Source organism: Mobula hypostoma, chromosome 4 (genome assembly GCF_963921235.1).
Source record: "Mobula hypostoma chromosome 4, sMobHyp1.1, whole genome shotgun sequence".
NCBI classification, from domain to species: domain Eukaryota; kingdom Metazoa; phylum Chordata; class Chondrichthyes; order Myliobatiformes; family Myliobatidae; genus Mobula; species Mobula hypostoma.
The window spans coordinates 23,574,269-23,602,021 of record NC_086100.1 but is presented as its reverse complement, the minus strand read 5'-3'; positions in this window follow the sequence as shown (position 1 = coordinate 23,602,021).

Sequence of the window (27,753 nt, the reverse complement as noted above, 5' to 3'; positions counted from 1 at the left end):
GAAACTGCAACAATTCTCTCACATACACTGCCATGCAGTTTTATAAGAAAATGGACTGGTAGGCTGTTCCAAGCATCTTGGAGAATTTGCCACAGATCTTCTGTATACTTTGGCTGTCTCGCTTGCTTCTGTCTTTCCAGGTAATCCCAGACAGCCTCGATGATTTTGAGATCAGGGCTCCGTAGAGCCCATATCATAGAACATACATAGAACATAGAACATAGAAATTTACAACACATTACAGGCCCTTCGGCCCACAAGGTTGTGCCAACCATGTAACCTACTCTAGAAGCTGCCTAGAATTTCCCTAGTGCATAGCTCTCTGTTCTTCTAAGTTCCATGTACCTATCTAAGAAGTTCTTAAAAGACCCTATTGTATCCGCTTCCACCACCGATACCTGCAGCGCATTCCATGCACCCACCACTTTCTGTGTGAAAAACTTACCCTTGACATCCCCTTGGTACTTATATCCAAGTGCCCTTGTGTTAGCCATTTCAACCCTGGAAAAATCCTCTGGCCATCCACATAATCAATGCCAATCATCATCTTATCAGGTCACCTCTCATGCGCCATCGCTCCAAGAAGAAAAGGCCAAGTACACTCAACCTATTCTCATAAGGTACGTCCTCCAATCCAGGCAACATCCTTGTAAGTCTCCTCTGCGCTCTCTCTATAGCAGCGGTCCCCAACCACCGGGCCGCGGACTGGTACTGGGCCATGAGGAAACGATATGAGTCAGCTGCCCCTTTCCTCATTCCCTGTCACGCACTGTTGAACTTGAACATAGGGTTGCCAACTGTCCCGTATTAGCTGGAACATCCCATATATTGGGCTAAATTGGTTTGTCCCGTATTTCCCCAGCTAAGGTAGAGCATTCCTATGAAACCTTTCATGCCGAAATGGCGTAAAGCAAAGAAGCAATTAGCATTAATTTATATGGGAAAAATTTTTGAGCGTTCCCAGACCCAAAAAATAATCTACCAAATCATACCAAATAACACATAAAACCTAAAATAACACTAACATATAGTAAAAGCAGGAATGATATGATAAAAACACAGCCTATATAAAGTAGAAATAATATATGTACAGCGTGGTCAGGAAGATTAAGCCAAAACCAATTCCTGGGGAAAAAAAATCAGCATGTATGTGCATGTGCACGTCACATGTGCGTACGTCACGCATGCACACACAGGTGCCCGTGCAAGGCTTCATGGTCATGGTAGTCTTTCAGGGGGTAAACACAAGTGTCCCGTCAACACACACAAAAAATGCTGATGAATGCAGCAGGCCAGGCAGCATCTATAGAAAGAAGTACAGTCAACATTTCAGGCTAGGACCCTTCGTCAGGATTTGACTGCTACTTTTGTCCCTTATTTGGGAGTGAGAAAGTTGGCAACCCTAACTGTAAAAGACATGTTGAGGTGAGTTTAACCCTACTTGAACACCACTCCCCCCACCCCCCAGTCGGCCGGTCCGCAAGAATATTGTCAATATTGAACCGGTCAGCGGTGCAAAAAAGGTTGGAGACCCCTCCTCTATAGTATCCACATCCTTCCTGTAGTGAGGTGAGCAGAACTGAACACATTACATCAAGTTGCGTCATCAGCAAACTTAAAACACACACTTCTGCTTCTTCATCCAGATCATTTATAAAAATCACAAAAAGGAGGGGTCCTAGAACAGATCCCTGTGGAACATCACTGGTCACTGACCACCATGTAGAATACAAACCACCAACAACCACCCTTTGCCTTCTGTAGACAAGTCAATTCGGGATCCACAAAGCAAAGTCTCCTTGGATCCCTTGCCTCCTTACTTTCTGAAGGAGCTTTGCATGGGGAACCTTATCAAATGCCCTGCTGAAATCCATATATACGACATCCACTGCTCTACCTTCATCAATGTGTTTTGTTACATCCTCAAAGAATTCAATCAGGCTCATAAGGCATGACCTGCCCTTGACAAAACTATGCTGACTATCCCTAATCAGATTGTGTCACTCCAAATGCTCATAAATCCTGCCTCTCAGGATCTTCTCCAACAACTTGCCCACCACTGAAGCCAGACTCACTGATCTATAATTTCTTGGGTTATCACTAATCACTTTCTTGAACAAGGGAACAACATTTGCAACCCTGCAATCCTCCAGTACTTTTCCTGTTCCTATTGATGATGCAAAGATCATTGCAAGTGGCTCAGCAATCTCCTCCCTTGCTTCCCACATTTACCTTGTTGAATACTGAAGTATTTATTAAGTACGTCCGCTACCTCCTCCGACTCCATGCACAAGTTTCCACTATCGCAACTGATTGGTCCTATTCTCACACGGCTCATCCTCTTGCTCTTCACATATTTGTAGAATGCCTTGGGGTTTTCCTTAATCCTGCTCACCAAGGCCTTCACATGGTCCCTTCTGGATCTCCTAATTCCATTGTTAAGGCCTTCCTAGCAACCTTGTAATTTTCTAGAGCTCTAACAGTACCTAGTTTCTTGAACTTTTCGTAAGCTTTTCTTTTCTTCTTAACTAGATTTTCTACATACTTTGTACCCCATAGTTCTTTAACCCTACCATCCTTTTCCTGCCTCAATGGAACATACTTCATGCAAATGTTCCTTGTACATTTGCCACATTTCTGCCATGCATTTCCCTGAGAACATCTGCTCCCAATTTATGCTCCCAAGTTCCTGCCTAAAGGCTTCATATTTCCCCCTATGCCAATTAAATGTTTTCTCAAATTGTCTGCTCGTATCCCTCTCTAGTGCTATGGTGAAGGAGATAGAGTTGTGGTCATTATCTCCAAAATGCTCTCCCACCGAGAGATCTGATACCTGACTAGGTTCATTTCCCAATACCAGATCAAGTACAGCCTCTCCTCTAGTTGGCTTATCTACCAATTACGTCAGGAATCCTTCCTGAACACACCTAGCAAACTCCACTCCATCTAAACCACTTTCACTAAGGAGATGCCAATCAATATTAGGAAAGTTAAAATCTCCCATTACAATAACCCTATTATTATTGCACCGTTCCAGAATCTGCCTTCCTATCTGCTCTTCGATACCCCTGTTACTACTGGGGGGGGGGGGGCTCTATAAAAACATCCAGCAGAGTTATTACCCTTTTCCTGTTTCTAATTTGCCCCTTTCCTGTTTCTGACATCATCTGAAACAATATAAAAATCTAGAGTGTGTAAGACCTGTTTTACAATACTGTCGATCACATTTCTTCTTCATTCTGAGGTTTGGTCTGAACAACAACTGAATCTCTTGACTATGTCTGCATGATTTTATGCATTGATTTGCTGTCACATGATTGGCTGATTAGATATTTGCATGGTGGTGTTGTCTGCATGGATGTTGGCAAGACATTTGACAAGGGCCCTCATGGGAAGCTGCTCAAGAAGGTTCAGTTGTTTGACATTCAAGATGAGGTAGTAAATTAGATAAGGCATTGTCTTTGTGACAGAAGCCAGAGAGTGGGAGTAGATGTTTACCTCTCTGACTGGAGGCCTGTGACTAGTGGTGTGCTGCAGGGATCGGTGCTGGGTCCATTGCCGCTTGTCATCTATATGAACAATCTGGATGATAATGGATCAGTTAATTGGATCAGCAAATTTGCAGATGACACCAAGACTGGCGGTGTAGTGGACAGTGAGGAAGCCTATCATGACTCGCAGTGGGATCTGGATCAGCTGAGAAAATGGCAGATGGAATTTAATGCAGACAAGTGCAACATGTTGCACTTTGCTATGACCAACCAGGGTAGATTTTATACAGTGAACGGTCGGGCACTGAGGAGTGTGGTAGAACAAAGGGATCTGGGAATACAGATCCTTTATTCATTGAAAATGATGTCACAGTATAATGGAGTCATAAAAAAAGCTTTTAGCACACTGGCCTTCGTAGATCGAAGTAGTAAGTACAGGAGATGGGATGTTATGTTAAAGTTGTATAAGACGTTGGTGAGGCCTAATTTGGAGTATTGTGTGCAGTTTTGGTCACATACTGTACCTAACCTAAGGGAAAGAGGTCAATAAGGTTGAAAGAGTGAAGAGAAAATTTACAAGGATATTGCTAGGTCTGGAGGACCTGAGTTACATGGAAAGATTGAATAGGTTAGGACTTCATTCCTTCGAACATAGAACATTGAGAAGAGAATTGATAAAGGCATACAAAATTAAAGGGGCATAGACAGGGTAAATGCAAGCAGGCTTTTTCCAGTGAGATTGGGTGGGACTACAATCATAGGTCATGGATTAAGGTTGAAAGGTGAAAAGTTTAAGGGGTTCATGAGAGGAAACTTCTTCACTAGAGGGTTGTGGGAGTGTGGAATGAACTGCCAGCACAAGTAGTTTATGTGAGCTCAGTCTCAATATTTAAGGGGAATGGAGGGTTGTGGTCTCAGTGCAGGTTGATGGGAGTAGGCAGTTTGTGGTTCATCACGGACTACATGGGACAAAGGGCCTGTTTCTGTGCTGTACTTCTCCGTGACTCTATGATTAACAAGTAGGCATACAGGTGTACCAAATGAAATGGCTACTGAACTTATTTTCAGAATGCAGAGGTGCGTGATAACCCAAAGACAGTGATGAAGAACTACTGAAAAATTAATTGGACTTTTCTTTGCTCGGAGAGCTGTTGTGATCTGGAACTCACTGTCTAAAAGGGTGGTTTAAACAGAATTAATTATTTCCTTCGAAGTGGAAACTTCTCTGAGAAGTGTACCTTGTCATGATAGAGAGGCTTCTGAGCTTCTGAGATCATGGGAGCAATGCTGTCTGGACCTTACTCCTGGAAGGGTCACCCATGGTGGTAAGACCAAGGGGAAGGTTGCAGACAATGAGTGATCCAACCAAGACCTCAACAGTGGAGCTGGAGGAAGATGAGGACAAATCCAAAGGCAGTGAAAATGGAGGAAGGCTGCTTCAGTGAAGGGTCCCTATTCATCTATCACTCCATGCCATTGGACTCTGACCCTGATCTGATAACGACTGTGTTGTGTCTGCCCATGCAGCAGCCTCCCCATGTTAAACAAAATCATCCACAGGTAGTCTCCATTAGGGGAATAACCCCTTAGGAGAACATCATACTCAACTGCACTATTACTGCTGCTACAACTACCACTACTACTACTACTACTACTACTACTAATACTACTACTATTACTATCAGTGTTACTATTACTACTACTACCAACACGACTACTACCACCATTACTATCACTACTACTATTAGAACTACTACAACTACTACACTACATAGCATTGAAGAAGAAGAATTTATAGGGCTATGGGGAGAGAACAAGGGAATAGGATCGCTCTTTGAAGACCTGACATAGAACATTTGGCCCAAATGGCCTCCTTGTACTCAAAAATTCTATAACATGCCAAGGATTATATCACAACATTTTAAGGATGTATTTTGGGTCACACATGATATGAGGCCTCCGTCGGTCAGAGTCAAACATGTATGTGGCATTCTAGCCGTCTAGATACACAAGCCAGAGCAGTATAATATGGAAAGCAAGCTGTGCCCATGTAGCAAGCTCCTCCTCTCTATGCATCTGATGAACCCAAAGGAGTGGCAGAGACCGATAGAGTTTGGCACCAGCAATGTCGCAGGAGTTGCCAGTCAGCGATGAACTTAATGTAGGACTGTCTTAGGGACCCCAGCTCCGTATTTTTCCCTCGAGGTTTTTACTCCCAAAGCCTCCCCCAAGAGTGGGTGAAGCTGCAAGGCAGTGGAGGTTTGAAATCAGAGTTTTCCTTCTCCTAGATGAGTTCCCAACCATGGCTGATGAGCCCCATTGCCCGAAGTGACTGGTTTCAACGTGGTAGTAGCCTGTCATTGCTCCTCCTCCTGGTAGTAGAAATGATTCTGCTGGACTTAGTAGCTAAGCCACACATGAAGGCCAGGAGCTGGACATGGTTGTCAGAGGCTATTTGAGTCACAAATCATTGGGAGCATTCCTGGCTATAATAATCATAAGGAACCAAAATTAAATCAGGTCACAAAATATTATCTATTTAGCATTGCATTTCTCACCATTTGCTTCCATGTATGTGTTAGGCTAATATTACCTTCTCTCGGAGTGCGCAGATGTCTTCCAGTATGAGCATGTCACTATCACCGTGCAGGAACGCCAATCGTATGTTAGTGCCAATACTCTCAAAATAGACCATAGCACAATCAGCCATCAAAAGTGTTGATGGATGTTTGATTATTAATAGCAAGATTAAATGCAATTAATTTTTGATAGCACTGTTATATATTAATGATGTCTTAATGATATTTTAACCAGTACTACCAAGTCACACCAGATGGTGGCAGCTATGGACAAATTAATGCCATTCAAATTCAGTTTTAAACAAGTTGGAACCTACTGCTGTGGGGCAGGGTGTCCAGGTAAGGAGATAAAGCATGATTAATGATCCTGAACCATTCTCACCTCAGGGCAATTTCACAATATAAGTGATTGCACACCATAGACAACGTCTTAGTGCGTTGCTGGGTCACATGCAGCATGGGAGGTGTGGGTTTATTCTTCATGCCGAGGGAGCTGCTCGAACTAGGTTGATGGAAAAGGTGCAACAAGCTAATGCCGACGTGTGTTGAAATGAAAGATCCCCGGTCTCTAGCAGCAGCAGCTGACCTGTTCATGTTGGACATGTAGTGAGAATGCTGATGAAAAACTTGTGGAATATTGGGCAAAAAAATTCTTACGATACTGGAAAATTTACTTCATTTATTTTTTTGTATGCGTGATGTTACTTGACAGCAGCATTAATTTGGAGTGATGCCTAACGTTGAGGAAGAAGGGTTCGTGAAGCCATTGTGATCACAATCTGGAAACATTACAACTTGTCAGTGAAAGGAAAGATGCAGGTGACAGACCTAGAATTTTACTGAGTACAACACAAGCTATAAAGTGCAGGCTGTACTGCATGACCTACAAAAATCTCAGTTTAACTGAATATATCTGCTCCTTCGGCAGCCAGGAATTGTGGAGAACTTATTTCCACTTTGTCTTGGAGCTCTGAGGTGGCTAATGAGGTAACTGCAGACACGTCCACAGATACGGTGGGATGTTTACTGATGGGGCAAGCAGCTAGTTAGTTTGTGATGCGATGATTTCCTTTCCCAGTCTATGCAAGGCTTCTGTATGTCTTGGGTACATGGACTTGAGGGCCTCACTATGGCCCTTCTCCAATTTGAGCAGTCGTGGACCAGGAATTCCCAGGAGTTAGTGGGAATATTGTTTTTTTCCCCTAAGGAGGCTTTGAACATGTCCTTGAATCACTTCCTCTTTCAATTTGGGAATCTCTTGCTCTGACTGATCACACATGGTGCCTCAGTGGGTCAAGCAGTAACTGTGGAGGTAAAAGGTTGGTCAACCTTTCAAGTCATTTTCTTTTGGTCCAGATTCAGCATCTGCAATCTTCTGTCTCAGGATCAATTCTGTTGCAGGAGTCTGCATGCAAATAACATGGCCAGGTCATTGTAACGGACTAAGCATAACCAGGGTCTCAGTGCTGGTGGGGTTGGTCTGGGATAAGACGTTGATCTAGGTTCACTTTTCCTTCCTCTGAAAATGGAGGATTTTGCAAAAACAGTATTGGTTGTGTCTTTTCTATGCCTGGTCATCCACGTCTCAGAAATATCGAGAGAATCAACATGTTCTGGTCAGGTGGTCACATGCCCAACTTTGGAAGCTTGAGAAGAGGCAAATTAGAACTTTAAGCTTAAAAAAAAAGTCTTGATCCACATCCCAAGGATACTGGTATTGGTATTGCTTTAATATTGCCACATGTACCAAGATACAGTGAAAAGCTTGTCCTGGATGCTGTTCATACTGATCAGATCATTACACAGTGCATTAAGTTAAAAGAATAAAAATATAAAATATAAAAGCTTCATTGAAACTGCAGTGTAGATAAACAATAAAGTGCAAGATCATATTAAGGCAGATTGTAAGGTCAAGTGTTGATCTTATCATGCAAGAGGTCAATTCAGGCATTTAATAACAGTGAGATAGAGGCTGTCCTTGAACCCGGTGGTACATGCTTTCAGGCTTCAAGGACAAATGGATCATCCTGTGTGATCTCACTATCAGGGAGAGAAGTGATGTTCCCTCTAGCAAGAAAGGAGTGGAGAAGGTTTTCTCTGACTCATGCCTGAAGTATGTCCTTGTTATAAAGAACATTTTGCTTCAGCAAAGGGACAAACAGAAGATCTCCCTGCAATGCTGGTTGCCCAAGCACCAGCACCTCCTTAGACCAAATAGAGGACTATAAGTATACTCATATCACCTCTGACATGATGGATACTAATGACTGACTACTCTCTAATCATCTTCACTATCTCCAAATACCTAGTCCTCAAAGCAAAAGAAACATTACCTCACGGGAATCAATGTGCGATCTCATGGAGATTACTTGAGATTGACAACCTGTCAACTCCCAGCCAACAGAAGTCACAGATTATCCACAATTAACAGACTGACCTGATGTCTACTGTCGTAGATGTTTGTGAAGAGTGTTATGTTTGTGGTACTGGGAAGCCGGGTGGCCATGAATAACGCATACAAGTGACAAAGGGACGAGGAACAAATGTGCGGCTGTTTATTTAATTTGTAAGTCATCTGCTGCAGAATGCCCTCTCAAGTTATGTTCAATATGTAACACACAGGGAAGGCTGCTTAACAAGATAAAATTCTATGGTGTTGCATGAAAGATAATGGCATGGATAGAGGGATGGCTGACAGCCAGGAGGCATCGAGTGGGAATAAAAGGGGCCTTTTCTGGTTGGCTGGCAGTGACTAGTGGTGTTCCTCAAAGGTCAGTATTGGGACTGCTACTTTTCGCATTGTTTATCAATGATTTGGGTAATGGAATTATGCTGCCTGGCCTGCTGAGTTCCTCCAGCATTTTGTGTGTGTTGCTTGGATAATGGAATTGATAGCTTTTTGGCAAAGTTTATGGATAATATGGGCATAGGTGGAGGGGTAGGTAGTGCTGAGGAAGCAATATCATTGCACCAGGACTTAGACAAATTGGAAGAATGGGCTAAAAAGAGGCAGATGGAATACGGTGTTGAGAAATGTATGATAATGCATTTTGGTAAAAGGAACAATAGTGCGGACTATTACCTAAATGGGGAGAAGGTTCAAACATCAGAGGTGCAAAAGGACTTAGGAGTCATCACGCAAGACTCCCATTGTGGTGATATGGCATTTAAGAACGTGATTGGAGAGAGTTCTGAGCATGCGCAGGGATGATAGAAAGATTGAGAAACATGGTATTGTAAAAACGCAAACAAGAGGAATTCTGCAGATGCTGGAAATTCAAGCAACACACATCAAAATTGCTGGTGAACGCAGCAGGCCAGGCAGCATCACTAGGAAGAGGTACAGTCGACGTTTCAGGTCGAGACCCTTCGTCAGGACTAACTGAAGGAAGAGCTAATAAGAGATTTGAAAGTGGGAGGGGGAGGGGGAGATCCAAAATGATAGGAGAAGACAGGAGGGGGAGGGATGGAGCCAAGAGCTGGAACGGTGATTGGCAAAGGGGATATGAGAGGATCATGGGACAGGAGGCCCAGGGAGAAGGAAAAGGCGGGTGGGGGGAACCCAGAGGATGGGCAAGGGGTATAGCCAGAGGGACAGAGGGAGAAAAAGGAGAGTAAGAGAAAGAATGTGTGTATAAAAATAAATAACGGATGGGGTACGAGGGAGAGGTGGGGCATTAGCAGAAGTTAGAGAAGTCAATGTTCATGCTGTCAGGTTGGAGGCTACCCAGACGGAATATAAGGTGTTGTTCCTCCAACCTGAGTGTGGCTTCATCTTTACAGTAGAGGAGGCCATTGATAGACATATCAGAATGGGAATGGGATGTGGAATTAAAATGTGGTAGAAATTTCTCGGCAGAAAAGCCAAGACTCTTTTTGTTATGAATTCATGTATATTTTGACCCTTACAAGTTGCTGTCAAAGCTTTCATAAGACCATAAAACCATTAGACATAGGAGCAGAATTAGGCCATTCAGCCCATCGAGTGATCTATCGATGTGGAATTAAATTGTAAAAACATTGTGTTTGTTAAATAGAAGTTCTATTTCTCCCAGGACATGGTTCTTTATTACTAACCCACGGTACATATGAATATAGAGAACACAACACTCATAAGGATAATTTTCAAGTTGAGACAGTGGTAAAGAAGGCAAGTACATCGTTGGTGTTTGTTTCAAGGGGAACAGAATTTCCAATTTCCCCCGGGATCAATGAAGTATGACTATATAAAGGCAAGGAGATAATGTTGAGCCTTTGTAAGTCAGTAGTCAGGGTGCACTTGAAGTGAAAGAATGCAGGGGATCTTATTCAAACCTACCAACTGTTGAAAGGACCAGATAGGGTAGATGTTTCCTATGGTGGGGGTATCCAGAACAAGAGGGCACAGCCTCAAAATTGAGGGGCAATCTTTTAGAACAGAGATAAGGAAGAACTTTCTTTTAGCTAGAGAATAGTAAATCTGTGGAATGCTCTGGCCTCAGACTGAGGTGGAGGCCATGTCTTTGGGTATATTTAAGGCAGAAGCTGATAGTTTCCTGATCAGTCAGGGCATCAAAGGCTATGGCGCGAAGGCAGGTGTATGAGTGGGATCCAGGATCAGCCATGATAGATCACCCGATGGGCTGAATGGCCTAATTCTGCTCCTATGTCTAATGGTCTTAGGTCTTATGAAAGCTTTGACAGCAACTTGTAAGGGTCAAAATATACATGAATTCATAACAAAGAGAGTCTTGGCTTTTCTACCAAGAATAATCAGGAATATTATTATGAAAATGACTGGAATTATACTGGAGCTTTCATACAGTTTTGATCTGGACACTGTGTGGTACCAGTGATAGAATGTGAAAAGCATGGCATAGCAAGTTACAGCAGGATGGCACCAGTATACAAGGCACATTACACGTTTGTCTTGGGGCATTGAGCACAAGAACAGGCATGTCCTATTACAGCTGAAAAAGATGTTGGAGAGACACACCTGGAATATTATGTGCAAATCTGGTCCCATACTATAAGAAGAATGTGATTAATCTAGAGAGGGTGCAGAAAGGTTCACAGAAATGTTGCTGAGATTGGAAGGTTTGTGTTGTAAGGAGTGACTGGATGGGCTGTGACTGTTTTCCCAGATTGTAAGAGGCTTAATGGGGATCTAATGGTGATTTATAAAATCACGAGGGTCATGATGTATGACGTTGTTGGCATCACTGAGTCATGGCTGAAAGAAGGTCATAGTTGGGAGTTTAACATCAAAGGATATACTTTGTATCGAAAGGACAGGCAGGAAGGCAAAGGTGGTGGTGTGGCTCTATTGGTAAGAGATGGAATTACATCTTTAGAAAGAGGTGACATAGGATCAGTAATGTTGAATTTTTGTGGGTCGAGTTAAGAAACTGCAAGGGTAAAAATACCATTATGGGAATTATATACAGCCCTCCAAATAGTAGCCAAGATGTGGGATTGAGATTGTAAAGGGGCCTGGAAAGGGCATGCAATAAGGGTAATGTCACAATTTTAATGGGGAACTTCAATATGCAAGAGGATTGGGGAAATCAGGTTGGTATTGGATTGCAAGATGGGGAATTTGTTGAATGCCAAAGAGATGGGTTTTTAGAGTAGCTTGTGCTCGAGCCTATGAGGGGAGAGGTTATGTTCGACTGGGTGTTGTGTAATTACCCTGATTTTATTAGGGAGTTTAACATAAAGGAACCCTTAGGAGGCAGTGATCATAATATGATTGAATTCATACTGCAATTTGAGAGGGAGAAGCATGTCACATATCAGTATCATAATGGAATAAAGGGAATTACAGAGGTGACAGAGGAGCTTCCCCAGTTGGATTGGAGGGGGATACTGGCAGGGATGAAGGAAGGACAGAAGTGGCTGAAGTTTCTGGAAATAGTTCACAAGACGCAGTATAGCTATGCCACAGAATAAGTAGTTTTCAAATGACATGTCTAGGCAACTGTGGCTGTCAAGGGAAATCAAAGACTGCATAAAAGCCAAGGAAAGGGTATATAAGGTAGAAACAGTGAGTGGGAAGTTGGATGACTGGGAAGCTTTTAAATCCAACAAAAGGCAACTAAAAAAGCTATAAGAAGGGAAAAGATGAAATATGAGGGCAAACTAGCGAATAATATAAAGCAGGATACTGTAAGTTCTTTTCAGTTATATCAAGAATAAAAGAGAAGTAAGAATTAATATTGGACCACTGGAAAATGATGCTGGTGAGGTAGTAATAGGGGACAGAGAAATAGTAGATGAACTTAATCAGTACTTTGCTTCAGTCTTCACCGTGGAAGACATTAGCAGTGTGTCCGTGAGTGTCAGGAAGCAGGAGTGAGTGTCATTGCAAAGTCAAAGGTCTTAAAGTGGATAAGTCACCTGGACCAGATAGATTACATCCCAGAGTAATGAGGGAGGTTGCTGAAGAGATAATGATGCATTGGTCATGATCTTTCAAGAATCACTTGATATTGGCATGGTCCCAGAGGACTGGAAAATTGTAAATATCATTCCACTCTTTAAGAAGGGAGGAAGACAAAAGAGAGGAAATTATAGGCCAGTTAGCCTAACCTCTGATTGAGTAAGTGTTGGAGTCTATTATTTAGGATGAGGTTTTGGGGTACTTGGAGACTAATGATAAAATAAGTCAAAATCAGCATGGTTTCTGTAAAGGGAAATCTTGCCTGATAAATCTGTTATAATTCTTCAAGGAATTAACAAGCAGTGAGGATGAAGGAGAGGCAGTGGATGTCGTTTAGTTAGATTTTCAGAAGGCGTTTGATATGGTGCCTCACATGAGGCTGTATAACAAAATAAATAAAACCCTGTGGCATTACAGGAAATATACTGGCATGGGTAGCAGAATGGCTGACAGGCAGCAGGCACTGAGTGGGAATAAGGGGGCTGCCAGTGTCTCATGGTGCTCTGTTCATCAGGGGTCAGTATTAGGACAGTTACTTTTCACTTTGCTTGTCAGTGATTTAGATAGTGGAATTGATGGATTTGTGGCAAAGTTTGTAGATGATACGAAGCTAGGTGGAGGGGTAGGTAGTGCTGAGGAAGCAATATCATTGCACCAGGATTTAGACAAATTAAAAGAATGAGCAAAAAAGAAGCAGATGGAATACGGTGTTGGGAAATATATGATAATGCATTTTGGTAACAGGAACAATAATTATCTAAATGGGAAGAAAATTCAATCATTATAGGTGCAAAAGGACTTAGGAGTCCTTATGCAAGACTTCCAGAAGGTTAATTCACAGGTTGTGTGTGTGAAAAGAAGGCAAATGCAATGTTGGCATTTATTTCAAGGGGAATAGAATATAAAAACAAGCAGATAATGCTGAGCCTTTATAAGACAGTAGTTAGGTTGCACTTAGAGTTTCGTCAACTGTTTTGGGCCCCTTAACTCAGAAAGGATGTGTTGTTATTGGAGGGTTCAGAGGAGGTTCACAAGGATGATTCTGGGAATGAAGGAGTTAACATATGTGGCACTTTTGGCAGTTTTGGGCCTGTACTCACTGGAACTTAGCAGTATGTGTGGAGATCTCATTGAAACTTACCGAATGTTGAAAGCACTCGATAAGGTGGATGTGGAGAGGATGTTCCCTCTGGTGGGGGTATCCAGAACTAGAGGGCACAGCCTGAAAACTGAGGGTCGACTTTTTAGAACAGAAGAAAGGAGGAATTGTTTTTAGCCAAAGAGTGGTGAATCTATGGAATGCTCTGCCACAGACAACGGTGAAGGCCAAGACAGCAGGCATATTTAAAGTGGAAGTTGATAGATTCCTAATTGATCAGGGCATTAAGGGATATTGTGAGAGGGCAGCTGTATGGGGTTGAATGGGATCTGGGATCAGCCTTGATGAACTAGCAGAGCAGACTCGATGGGCTGAATAGCCTAATTCTGCTCCTGTGTCTTTTGGATAAAGTGGATTACCACATTTTGTTTAACCATTGTAGGGGAGTCTAAAACCAGAAGACTGAGATCTAAGGTGAGAGGGAAAGATTTAAAGGGAGCTGAGGGGCACGTTTTACTCACAAAGGATGGTTGATATATAGAACAAACTGCCAGAGGAAGTATGTGAAGCAGATACGATAACATTGAAAGGTATTTGGACTGCTACTGTACTTGGATAGGAAAAATTTAGAGGAATATGGGCCAAACTTCAGAAATTGAACAAGCTGAGGCAGGCAATGTGGTCAGAATGGATGATCTAGGATGGTAGGCATTTCTGTGCTGCAAAACTCTGCAAATCTATCAGCGTTTTGCTTTCACAACAATGCCACCAAGTCATCTTCTCCAATCTTCGAAGACTGCCTTTCCTCAGGTGGTTTACTTGGGAGGCAGTGGCAGTGCTGGTATCCATGTGTGCAGAGGTGAGGATGTACAAGATGTTGACAGCAGTTCTCTGCTTCTTAGAGTGGTGCAGATTACTGGACTGACGTGGACAATCTTTTTGCTTCGTAAAGGCATAATCATTGGGAATGCCAGTGCTTTATGTGGAAAAGATAGATTACCTTTTTCAAGCTTGGGATCTCAGCTTCCATCTTATATCTATGCTAAATTTTAAATTTCACTCTCTGGGGGGATTGCACATAGTAAATAATGACATATGGATTGTAATCTGTGAGATACCATTGAAGTTAGTGGCTATTTAACCAAGTTGAAAACATTGCTGTCATGGTTGTCAAAAGCAAAGCAAAGTGAAATCTTCTTCACAGCGGTCACTGGATCATTGTAGACAGCTTGCTTTGACAGCAGTAGCAAGGGGTGACATTATTTTGGCAACCAATATATGGATAATATGGGCTTTCTGTAGTTGCAACATCAGTCAGTTTGCTTTGCCTGTATGTGCTGGGTCTGTTATTTTCATTCACAGGATAATAATAACTACTATTTACTCTTGAGATTTTAAAAATTCATTAATGGGATCTAGGTATCCCTGACAAAGTCTGCATTTATTATCAACCTTTAATTCCCTGATGAATTGTTAGGCTAATTCAAAGGGTAATGAAGGTTCAAACATATTGATATGTGTGGATTCACACGCCATATTGGATGATTGGCAGGCACACTTCACTGATTTAAGGTGATAGAATTCCTTTCTTGGAGGTATTACAACTTGTTAGCCTCATGGTCAAAGTCAAAAAGTTCAAAGTAAAATTTTTTACCAGAGTACATACATGTCACCACATAAAACCCTGAGATTCTTTTTCCTGCGGGTATACTCAGCAAATCTATAGAACAGTAACTGTAAACAAGATCAATGAACAACAAACTGCAAATGAAAAGTAAATAGCAATAAATAGAATTTGTCATCGAAACATTAATGAAAGTCAATTCCTGTACCCGGCTGGAAGCCCAAGAAGAGTTTATTCGTCAGGTACACTGGGAAAGCACGAGATCCTTTTTCAAGATAAATAGTCCTTAAAGTGAAACCATTGGTTGTGGGGACATGAGAAATAGAATGAGTGTAGTTATCCTCTTTTGTTCAAGAGCCTAAAGGTTGAGAGGTAGTAACTGGTCTTGGACCTGGTGTTGCCAGTCCTGAGGCATTTGTATCTTCTACTTGATGGCAGCAAGGAGAAAAGAGCATGGCCTGGGCAATGAGGATCTTTAATGATGGACCCTGCTTTTCTATGGCAACGTTTCATGTAGATGTGCTCAGTGGTTGAGAATGTTTTACCCATGACATACTGAGCTGAATCCACTACCTTTTGTAGCATTTTCCGTTCAAAGGCATTGGTGTTTCCGTTCCAGGCTGTAGTGCAGCCAGACAGTACACATACACCAGACATCTACAGAAGTTTGTCAAGGTTTTTGATCATATACCGAAACTCCGTGGACTCCCGAGGAAGTAGAGGCACTGTCGTGCTTTCTTTGTAATTACTTTGTAATTATATGATGGATCCAGGACAGGTCCTCTGAGATAGTGACACCCAGGAATTTAATCTTACTAATCCCCCTCACCTCAGATCCTCCAATGATTACTGGCTCATGGACCTCTGGTTTCCCTCTCCTGAAGTCTACGATCAGTTCCTTGGTCTTACTGACATTGACTAATAGGTTATTGTTATTACACCTCTCAGCCAAGTTTTCAGTCTCCCTGCTGAATGCCGATTTATCACCACCTTTGATATGGCCCACAACAGTGGTGTCATCAGTGAACTTGGTGTTGAAGCTGTACTTAGCCACACAGTTATAGGTGTATAGCGAATAGGGCACTGGGCTAAGCACACATCCCTGTGGTGCAACAGGTCTGATGGAGATTGTGGAGGAGATGTTTTTGCCAATCTGAACTGACTGCGATCTGCAAGTGAGGAAATCCAAGATCTAATTGCACAAGGTGATACTGAGGTCCAGATCTTGGAGCTTACTGATTAGATTTGAGGGGGTGATGGTATTAAATGCTGAGCTATAATCAATAAAGAGCACCCTGATGTATTTGTCTATGAAGGTTCAGTCATCCAGGCCATTGTATATCAAGCAGTTGTAAAGCAAGGCTATAACAGGAAGACTGAAGAATTAACCTGGAGGCAGAAGGATGACAATGGGTCAACAAACAATAACAAGGACAAGTGGGTCAAGAACCTGTCTGACAGGGAACTTACCAAACCGGAGACCGAAATCCTTGCAAAAGGGTTAAACTTTGTTGTCACTTCTCAACATATGCTAGTGGTGGACCTCATCACAGCCACAGATTCGGCAATCTGCTGTAACAACATATTAGAAGTGGAAGCAGAACAACTTAAGGTGAAAGTCTCTGCTGCCTTGGCTAGCGCCAAATCACCTGCATCGAACCTTAGTTCACAAGAGTGGAGGGCACTGAGTTTGCTCATAAAGGACCACAATATCACCATCTAACCAGCAGATAAAGGTAGGTATACCATTGTTCTCAACACAAATTCCCACTACAAAGTATACATGCTTCTTAATGATACTAAAACATATGAAGTACTTAAGGGGGATCCTACCAGCAGGTACAAAAAGATCATAGACTGTTTGCAACATTTAGAGAAAAACAAAGTCATTGATCAGGCCCTATATCGTTGCCTCTATCCGGGAGAAGCCAGCCTTATATGGACTCCCCAAGATCCACAAGCAAGGAGTCCCTCTCAGGCCAATTGTGAGCAGCATTAACTCAGTTACTAACATTACGAAGTACCTTACCACCATTCTCACCCCTTTGGTGGGCAACACTCCACACCACATCCAAAATTCCAAGGACTTTGTTGAAAATATTCGGCACCTGAAGCTGAATACAGATGAGACAATTGGTGTCATATGATGTTATGTCTTCATTCACATTCATGCCCTCTTCAGAAGCTAACAAGACAATAAGAAAAAGGCTATGTCAGGATAGTACCCTGGACAGTAGAACCACACAAAACTTGAGTTGTGTACTCTATTGACCTTTGTCTCAACAGTACCTATTTCAAATACAAAGATGTCTTCTGCAGGCAGAAACACGGTTGCACCATGAGTTCACCAGTGTCTCCTATTGTAGCCAACCTATACATGGAAGTAGAAAGGACAGCCTTGAAAACCTTCCATAGAATATCACCCAGTCATTAGTTCAGGTATGTGCATGACACCTGGGTCAAGATCAAAATCCATAAGGCATAAGCCTTCACAGAACACATCAACTCAGTGGATAATAACATCAAACTTACATGAGAAGACGTTGAGAACAATAGACTGGCCTTTTTACACTATGCAGTACTTAGCAAAGAAAATGGGTCATCTAGATATTGAAGTTTACAGGAAACCAACCCACACAGATCAGTATCTACAGTTTGACTCTCATCACCTATTCAAACATTAATTGGGTGTTATCACTGTGCCGAGAATGTGCCTACCAACATTACAGCTGAAGACAAGGAGCACAAGTAATTGAGAGGAGCCTCGAAAAGCTTGCAACAACCCTGACTGGGCCTTCATGAACAGTAATGAAAACCAGCGGGGACATCAGCCCAACAGAGAGGTAAGGAGCAAAGCAGATGGAAAGACAGTCATCCCACATGTAGCTGGAGTTTCAGAGAAACTCAGAAGGATTTTCAACAAACACCAAATTGCTGTGTTTTTCAAACCTACAAACACATTCAGACAGAAACTCATCCACCCCAAGGATCCTACACCCAAACATAAACACAGCAATATTGTATATGTTATCCAATGCAGTGAGAACTGCACAGATCTGTATATCAGTGAGAGAAAACAACCACTTCACAAACAGATGGCCCAACATAGGAGGGCTAACATCTCAGGTCAGGACTCAGCTGTATATCTACACCTAAAGGACAAGGAACAGTCCTTTGATGATAACAATGTGGACATTTTGGAAAGGGAGGACTGGTGGTTTAAAAGAGGGGTTAAAGAAGGCATCTATGTCAAACTGGAAACCCCATCCCTGAACAGAAGGGTTGGGGTACAACACCACCTATCAGCTACTTACAATATGCTCCTAATATCTCTATAGTTCACACCTTCATTCATGTAAGGATAAGACTAATAACCTTCTTGTTATCTCTACAACTCCTAGACCTACCTAGTGAAGGCATGGACACAGAGACAGTTCCCAACACAAGGTAGCAGCAAACAGCCAGATCTACCTAGCAAAGGCATGGACACAGAGACAGTTCCTAACACTAGGCAGCAGCAAACAGCCAGACCTACCTAGCAAAGGTGTGGACACAGAGAGACAGTTCCAAACAATGACAGACAGTTTCTTATCCTGACACAGCAAGGCTCCAGTCATGCTCTAACAGTTGAACTTGACAATGGTGCAGGCAAAGGTTACAGGCAAGGCAAGGCTTCAGACACTGGTTTCAGACTTCAAGAGGCAGGGGCACAGAAGGGATACAGACAGGAAGTTTGGACAGGAACAAACCAGCCACTGAAGCTGAACCAAGGTGCTATTTATGTAGCCAGCTCAAAATGTGAATCAGCTGCCTCAATTAGAGCACCCAACAGAAAAAAAGGGAAAACCGGAAAACCTGGAATAAGGAACGATGGACTGGACCATGAACCGGAAGACGGACTTCGTGGACCAGACCATGACACACCAACCAAGGAGTAGATGTCTGTGACACAAGTTATTTGTTGACGGTTTTTCTTCTGGTCACCATGGGAAAGCTTAGAATGGAGCGTGGCCAGAAAAACAGCATTGTCAATACCTTCAGACATTGCGAGGGTTTCTCCTGCCAGGAACTCTTTGGATCTTTTTTGATTGTCAACAGAGAAGTGAAAATCTTCCCTCTTCTTCCTTCAGTACGATAAAATGTTCCCCTTGAATACCTTTAACAGGAAGATTTCCAAGTGAGGCATCACTGAAGACAACGAGCCTCAGTGAGCCACCTTTTCCAAAATGTTGAAACTTCAAGACTACTTTTTCAGATTGAATTCTGCACACTATCTTGTTTGCCTCATGTAAAGTTTGTACTGTAGCATTTTGTTGTGCTGGTTTCTAAGTTGCAAATGTCAAATATGATTTCAGGTACACTCTGCCTTGCCACCCATGCAACCTGACACTACTGCACCTTTGTCCTAACTTGCTTAGCTTCCGCTTCATTGAGAGGTGCTCCCCGTTGTGAGGCACGTGAGGATTTCTGTTCAGGCAAGTCTGTTGAGATGCCAACTACACTCTCTTCAGCACACTTCATGCCACTGTTCAGCTACTCTGGTGGGTCCTTAGCTGCTCTCTCCTCATTCCAGGGTGTGTGCCATGTGACACTATCAGGTAAGTACTTTTCATCTTTTGTGTCATTCTCCATGGAGTTCTGATGGTCTTCAGTTTGTGCTTTATGTAGTCTGGAATGATGCACTCTCACACACGTACCTCCAGGTCTCATGAATACCACAACTCCATCTTGACCAATGACAACTCCAGGACCTTTCCATTCTGTATAGTCCGCTCTTTTGTAATACACGTTTTGTTCCCTGCCTCATATTGCTCATCTGTCAGATGGAGCTGTGCCCCCTGTGCTTTTAGAATTCTCTCTGAACACTCTGTTTCCATGAAAGCCTTCCTTGATTCATTCAGTGCTAAAATATGTTTCCCCAACCCATTCACTCCTTGTAGTGCCCTCTCGAGCGGGTGGTCTGTCAACCAGTACAGAGGGAAGGTTTGGATTCTGGCCAAACTCCAAATGATATAGGGTCTCGCCTTGTACATTCTGCATGACATTCTTTGCCATAAGGGCCCAGTCCAGGGCTATGTTCCAATCACAACCATTGTTTCTCTTTAACTTCAGCATAATTTTGGTAAGTGTTTGATTGTGTCACTCCAGAAGTCCATTACTCCAAGGACTGTATGCTGCTGTTGTCATTGTTTCAATGCTAAAGTTCTCCACCATATCCCTTAAATTCACCACTATTACTACTGAATACTTTCCAAAATGGGCCATGCACACTTATCTGGAAATGGATGAAATTTTTTACTATCCCAGAAGGTCTCTTGCTATTTACAATGCTACCAGCATTAAAACATGTGAATTCGTGAATGATGTGGAGATACCACACTCCTTGCTCCAGCTCAGATAGGTCTATGGCTACTGTTTTGTTGTATTCAGATGCCAGTGGCAGACCAACCGTAGGATTGGGCTTGGACTTTCCAAACTTTTGGCATGTCTCACAGTTGTCAATTATCTACTTTAGAATGGAAAAATAATCTGCATCTTTGTTTCCTGAACTCCTGAGCAGTTTCTGAAGTCTACCAACTGAAGCGTATCCACACTGCTTGTGAAGTTTGAGCAACACTTTGCATTTCTCATCTATGGTCATGCTTTCTGTGACAGTTAGTACTTCATTCTTACATTGGTTTTCAGTAATGTCTTTATCTAGAATATTCACACACTAATGTCCAGAGCTCAGGGGACACTAGCTGTTGAAACATCGGAGCTTGGACATTCCTAATATCCAGTACTGCTCTTGGTTTCTTTAGGGAATTTTTACTCAAGAGTAATGGAATTTTCACTGGAGTCACCTCCATTTCAACGTAACATTTTGTCTGCCCTATTTTTATGGGAATTTTCACTCTTTTGGTGGAATGTACAAACTTTTCATCTCCAAATTTGAATACTTCGTACCTGTGCTCACCAGTTTCTGAACCTCTTCTTGTTTAGTTCACTCACGTAGCTTTCAAGCCATTTCTCTCCATTGTGTATGTGTGTGTGTGTGTTGTATCAGTAACAGCAGATCCTAGAGATACTATCATCACAATCTCTGCCTCAGATGTCTCTGCATTAGTTAGTGATTCCTTCACAAACAATGTGATATAGCACTTCTCTACATTTTCAGATTTGTTATTTTCTTCAGTTAGCCCAACTTGTTCAGTTTCTTGCCCAGTAGTAAATACTTTGACATACCACACATTTCAATCTCCGACTGTACTTGTTTATTGGATTTGTGCCAGGTAACAGTACCCTTGTCAGGTCACACTGGGACTTACGCTTGCTTTACTCTCCTTTGGTTAGGACATACCCGACCAAAACTTTTCCATGGAAGGCTTCCAGACCGTTCGGGCTGACCGGAAGTGCTCTGAAAGCGGTAAGCGTAAAGGAGTTGGGGGCTTGCTGTTCTGGTTAACAACGGATGGTGCAATCCTGGTCATATTACGATCGAGGAACGTGTTTGTAGCCCGGATATTGAACTTTTTGCTGTTGGACTCTTGCCATATTCTACCGAGATACAACACTGGCGTCATGGGAGTTTGTTCCTGCCTGTGGCCATTGAACTTGCAGCTCCTCCCGTGGAGGGTCAGACACCCTCAGCCAATAAGCTGGTCCTGGACTTATTTCCATCTGGCATAGCTTGCATATTGTTGTTTGATTGTTTGTGGTTTTTCTATTGCTATACTTATGCTCTATTCTTGGTTGGTGCAGCTGTAACGAAACCCAATTTCCTTCAGCATCAATAAAGTATGTCTATCTATCTATCTATCTATCTTCTGCTCAGTGAAGGATGTCATTTCCTGACTCAAACTAATTCTGACAGTTGTCTTAGCAGCCTTTTCTCCCCAAATCCTCTTTAGTGTCGATTTCACTGATGCAAATGTAAGTTCTGTACATACTATTAACACTAGCCGTCTGTCCTTTATGTCTAGACATGCAGTACCCAACAATTTAAAAGCAATATATCATCAGGAAGTCCAATTTTCTATTTATGCATGCACTGTACTTTTGTTCAAAATCAATAATATAATCAGCCATATTTTTAGAATTGTCTCTGTAAATTTTGTCAAAATCTGAATATGCCTCATAAATCTCATCCTTTACTTCCTTCAGTGAAAAGTCAAGTGTACCTATAACCTTATTCATACCGTCATCTTTGTTCAAGTCTTCCACTGAAATTCCCATCGTGGTCTCTCTCGTTCTTCCCGAAAGTGACAGAACAAATGCAAGGACTTGCTTGTTCTTTTAGAGCTCCACAACAGGAGCCCATATTCCCATTTAATTTTTTCAGCTTTCATAAGGTTTGCTACCATCAAATGCCAGTGGGATCCTATAACAGGAAGCCATCCTCTGCTACCACTGTTAACTCTCATACAACAAAGACAAGTTTTTCTTCCATTTAAACAACTTTACTTTCAATCTGTCCATTCAATACATGAGTACCACTACCTTTTATTTCTTCAGCCAATGACTGGTGTGTCAAGGCCGACCTGGATGGGAAAGGCGGTTTCCCGGAGCAAGTAGCTTTCACCACATTGCGTCCAGATATAATTGTATGGTCTGACACCAGTAGAGGAGTGGTTATTGGTGAACTCACAGTCCCCTAGGAAGACAACATCGATGAAGCCCATGACCGCAAGTTAACCAAGTATGCAGAATTAAGATCAGAGTGCAGAGACAGAGGGTGGAGGGTCTCACGCTATCCACTCGAAGGAGGTTGCCGTGGCTTTATTGCGTTCACTTTCCTGAAGTGACTGCGTGACCTTGGCTTCACTAGAAGAGAGATCAAGTCAACCAGCAGGGCTGTAGCTGAGGCAGCAGAGACAGGATCAGCGTGGGTGTGGACCAAGTATGTCCAGAGGGGCAGATAGTCAGACAGTGTATCCATCTTTTGCAAACCCTTCAGCAGTTGCACAGACACCTGAAGAGTAGACTATCTGTTGGATGGAAGCGACCAACAACTCTGATAGAGGCAGATGCAAGCTTTTAAGCTCACCAGTGGGAGGTGCTGCTTTAGCACTGCTGGCCCACCATCTCGAGGGAGTCTTGATCATAAGCGGGCCGAAGCTCCTGAAGACAGGTGGCCGATCAACTGATGATCCCACTGGTGATAGCAGAGAACAGTTAACGTCTTAGTCCAAGTGTATTTTCAATTCTTATTTACAAACCCCTCCCCCCCCCCTCACCCACCCCGCCCCCCGTTCTCCTCTGGCGTGTAAGAACATAACAGGGAACGTGCGCATGCCTACTAAATACTTACATAGCCCAAATGAACAGAAGGCAACAGTAAGTGTCACTGAGCAATAGTCATCGAGGCAGGCTACCACACTCTTCTTGGGCACTGGTGTATTTGAAGCAACTGAGTACCACACACAGCTGGAACAAGAGGATGAAGATATCCATGAACACAGCAGCCAGCTGGTCAGCAGAGATCTTCAATACTCAGCCAGGTACTCTGCCTGGACTGGCTGCTTTCCTTGGATTCACTCTCTTGAAGGCAGTCTGCATGTCATCTTCAGATAGTGAGACCAGAGGATCATCGGCAGACATGGGGGTACACAATGGGCCCTCCCTGTTCTGGTGGTCAAAGTTGTATTAGCGGATAGTAATTCCAAATTTAGACCATAAGGCACAGGAACACAATATGGCTCATGGAGTCAGCTCTGCTATTTGATCATGGCTGATTTATTTTTGCTTTGAACCCCATTCTCTTTCTTCACAAATTTATTTTAATTTAAAGTAGTTACACTTATTTGAGTTTAACTACTTTAAGTTAGATTCCCAGCTATGATGATGGGATTTGAACCAGATCTCTGACAAGTAATGCAGTAGCTTAACTATTTTGTGACCATACACATTGCACAGTAGTGATGATTAATTTGTCTGATAAAAGGAAATCAACCTGAAACATCAGGTAAGCAAAAAACCCGACCTGCTGAATTTTTCCTTAGTTTTCTCTATTTTTTGATTTCAAATTTCTGACATCTGCAGGTTATCAGCAATTTATTGCTCCTCTAATAAACTGTCAATGAAGACCTGTTGTCCATAATTATTTTTAATAGCTGGAAGCAAGGCTCTTACCTTCCACATTCCAACACAATTAGAAACACTAGTAAATACTGTACTTGTGCCATTGCAATCCTGAGAGAAAGGCTTTCCACCATTTCAGCAGAAGAACGAGTAGCAAAGTATTCTGCACTCGCTGCATGGAAGGCTGCTATATTAGTTATGCAATTGGTGGTTTGCAGTTTCTGAATCTTGACTGTACTATTTAGTTTGTGTTTACATTAACCATAAATCCTCCAAGGAAAGCCCCAAGCCCGGCTGTGAAAGGAGAAGGGTTGGGCATGGGGCGAGCAATAAAATCCCAGAGCTACAAGAAGGCCAACAGAAGCTCCAAGGACCTCATCGGCAGGAGAGGAAGGGCCCTTGGAAGATGGGCTACACCTGGGGACAGCTTGAAAGACTGGCCCAGGACAGAGAACTCTGGTGAGCTGCTGTCAGCAACCTTTATCCGAGTAGGGTGATGGACTTAGTAAGCTATGTTAACTCTACATATAACAAATGTTGCTAAACACATAACATCTCATATATGAACATAAGAACCAGGAGCAGAACTAGATCCTCTCATCACTCCAATTTTCCTCATCATTCATCCAGGACACGACTGATCCAAACTTGGCTTCAGCTCCACTTTCCCGGCTTTTCCCCATAAATCTCGGCTTCTCTCTGCATCAGCCATCTGTCGATCTCAGCCATATCCAGTGATTCAGCACTTGCAGTGGGCTGGGGGAGAATGTCCCAAAGATTTACGTCTTGCTGGGAGAAAAGTTTGCAGGAAAATTAATGGGTTTTGCATAGATATGTAGAATGGTCAGCATGGACAGGGCAGGCTGTAGGCTCTGTTTGTTGCTGTATGAGTTTGATTTTTCTGCATAACAGTCTTAAATGAGTGATGCTTTATTCAATAAGTAATCCCCTTTAAATTAGATTATTGCTAAAATTGAGGTACAGTCGACGCTTCAGGCCGAGACCCTTCATCAGGACTAACTGTAGGAAGAGTTAGTAAGAGATTTGAAAGTGGGAGGGGGAGGGGGGAGATCCAAAATGATAGGAGAAGATGGGGGGGGGAGGGAGGGATGGAGCCAAGAGCTGGACAGTGATTGACAAAGGGGATATGTGAGGATCATGGGACAGAAGATCCGGGGAGAAAGACAAAGGGGGGGGACCCAGAGGATGCCAAAGGGGTTTATTCAGAGGGACAGAGGGAGAAAAAGGAGAGTGAGAGAAAGAATGTGTGTATAAAAATAATTAACAGATGGGGTACGAGGGGGAGGTGGGGCATTAGCGGAAGTTAGAGAAGTCGATGTTCATGCCATCAGGTTGGAGGCTACCCAGACGGAATATAAGGTGTTGTTCCTCCAGCCTGAGTGTAGCTTCATCTTTACAGTAGAGGAGGCCGTGGATAGACATGTCAGAATGGGAATGGGATGTGGAATTAAAATGTGTGGCCACTGGGAGATCCTGCTTTCTCTGGCGGACAGAGCGTAGGTGTTCAGCAAAGCGGTCTCCCAGTCTGCGTTGGGTCTCGCCAATATATAGAAGACCACATTGGGAGCACCGGAAGCAGTATATCACCCCAGCCAACTCACAGGTGAAGTGTCACCTCACCTGGAAGGACTGTTTGGGGCCCTGAATGGTGGTAAGGGAGGAAGTGTAAGGGCATGTGTAGCACTTGTTCCGCTTACAAGGATAAGTGCCAGGAGGGAGATCAGTGGGGAGGGATGGGGGGGACAAATGGAGAAAGGAGTCGCGTAGGGAGCGATCCCTGCGGAATGCAGAGAGAGGGGAGGGAGGGAAAGATGTGCTTAGTGGTGGGATCCCGTTGGAGGTGGCGGAAGTTGTGGAGAATAATATGTTGGATCCGGAGGCTGGTGGGGTGGTAGGTGAGGACCAGGGGAACTCTCTTCCTAGTGGGGTGGCGGGAGGATGGAGTGAGAGCAGATGTACGTGAAATGGGGGAGATGCGTTTGAGAGCAGAGTTGATAGTGGAGGAAGGGAAGCCCCTTTCTTTAAAAAAGGAAGACATCTCCCTCGTCCTGGAATGAAAAGCCTCATCCTGAGAGCAGATGCGGCGGAGACGGAAGAATTGCGAGAAGCGAATGGCGTTTTTGCAAGAGACAGGGTGAGAAGAGGAATAGCAAGAGACAGGGTGAGAAGGGGTCCCAGTGGCCACACATTTTAATTCCACATCCCATTCCCATTCTGATATGTCTATCCACGGCCTCCTCTACTGTAAAGATGAAGCCACACTCAGGTTGGAGGAACAACACCTTATATTCCGTCTGGGTAGCCTCCAACCTGATGGCATGAACATCGACTTCTCTAACTTCCGCTAAGGCCCTACCTCCCCCTCGTACCCCATCTGTTAATTATTTTTATACACACATTCTTTCTCTCACTCTCCTTTTTCTCCCTCTGTCCCTCTGACTATACCCCTTGCCCATCCTCTGGGTCCCCCCCCCTTTTTCCTTCTCCCTGGATCTCCTGTCCCATGATCCTCTCATATCCCCTTTGCCAATCACCTGTCCAGCTCTTGGCTCCATCCCTCCCCCTCCTGTCTTCTCCTATCATTTTGGATCTCCCCCTCCCTCCCACTTTCAAATCTCTTACTAGCTCTTCCTTCAGTTAGTCCTGACGAAGGGTCTCGGCCTGAAACGTCGACTGAAACTCTTCCTCGAGATGCTGCCTGGCCTGCTGTGTTCACCAGCAACTTTGATGTGTGTTGCTTGAATTTCCAGCATCTACAGAATTCCTGTTGTTTATTGCTAAAATTGGTGTGCTTCATCATACGAATCAGAATCAGGTTTATTATCACTGGCATATGTCATGAAATTTGTTGTTTTGTGGCAGTGCTACATTGCAATACTTAATAATAAAAACTATAAATTGCAATAAGATTTACATACTGTATAATACAATAAGTATTGCAAAAAGAGAGGGGAAATAGTGAGGTAGTGTTTATGGGCTCATTGTCTGTCAGAAATCTGATGGCAGAGGGGAAGTAGCCATTGTTGAAACATTGACTGTGTGCCTTCAGGCTCCTGCACCACCTCCTTCTTGATGGTAGCAATGTGAAGAGGGTAGGTCCTGGGAGACAGGAGTCCTTAAAGATGCATGTCACTTTTTGGAGGTATTGTCTTTTAAAGGTGTCCTGGATGCTGGGAAAGCTGGTGCCCTTGAGAAGCTGATTGAATATACAATGTTCTGCATTTTCCCATCCTTGTGCAGTGGCCCCTCCCTATCAGATGGTAATGCAACCAGTCGGAATGCTCTCCACAGTACATCTATAGAAAATTGTAAATGTCTTTGCTGACATACCAATTCCCATCAAACTTCTAATGAGATGTAGCCACGGTCGTGCCTTCTTTGTGTAAGGGCTTCTCTTTTATGCTAACTGCTAAGTCTGATAAAATACTTCTCCGTATTGTAATAAAATGGCTTCTCTG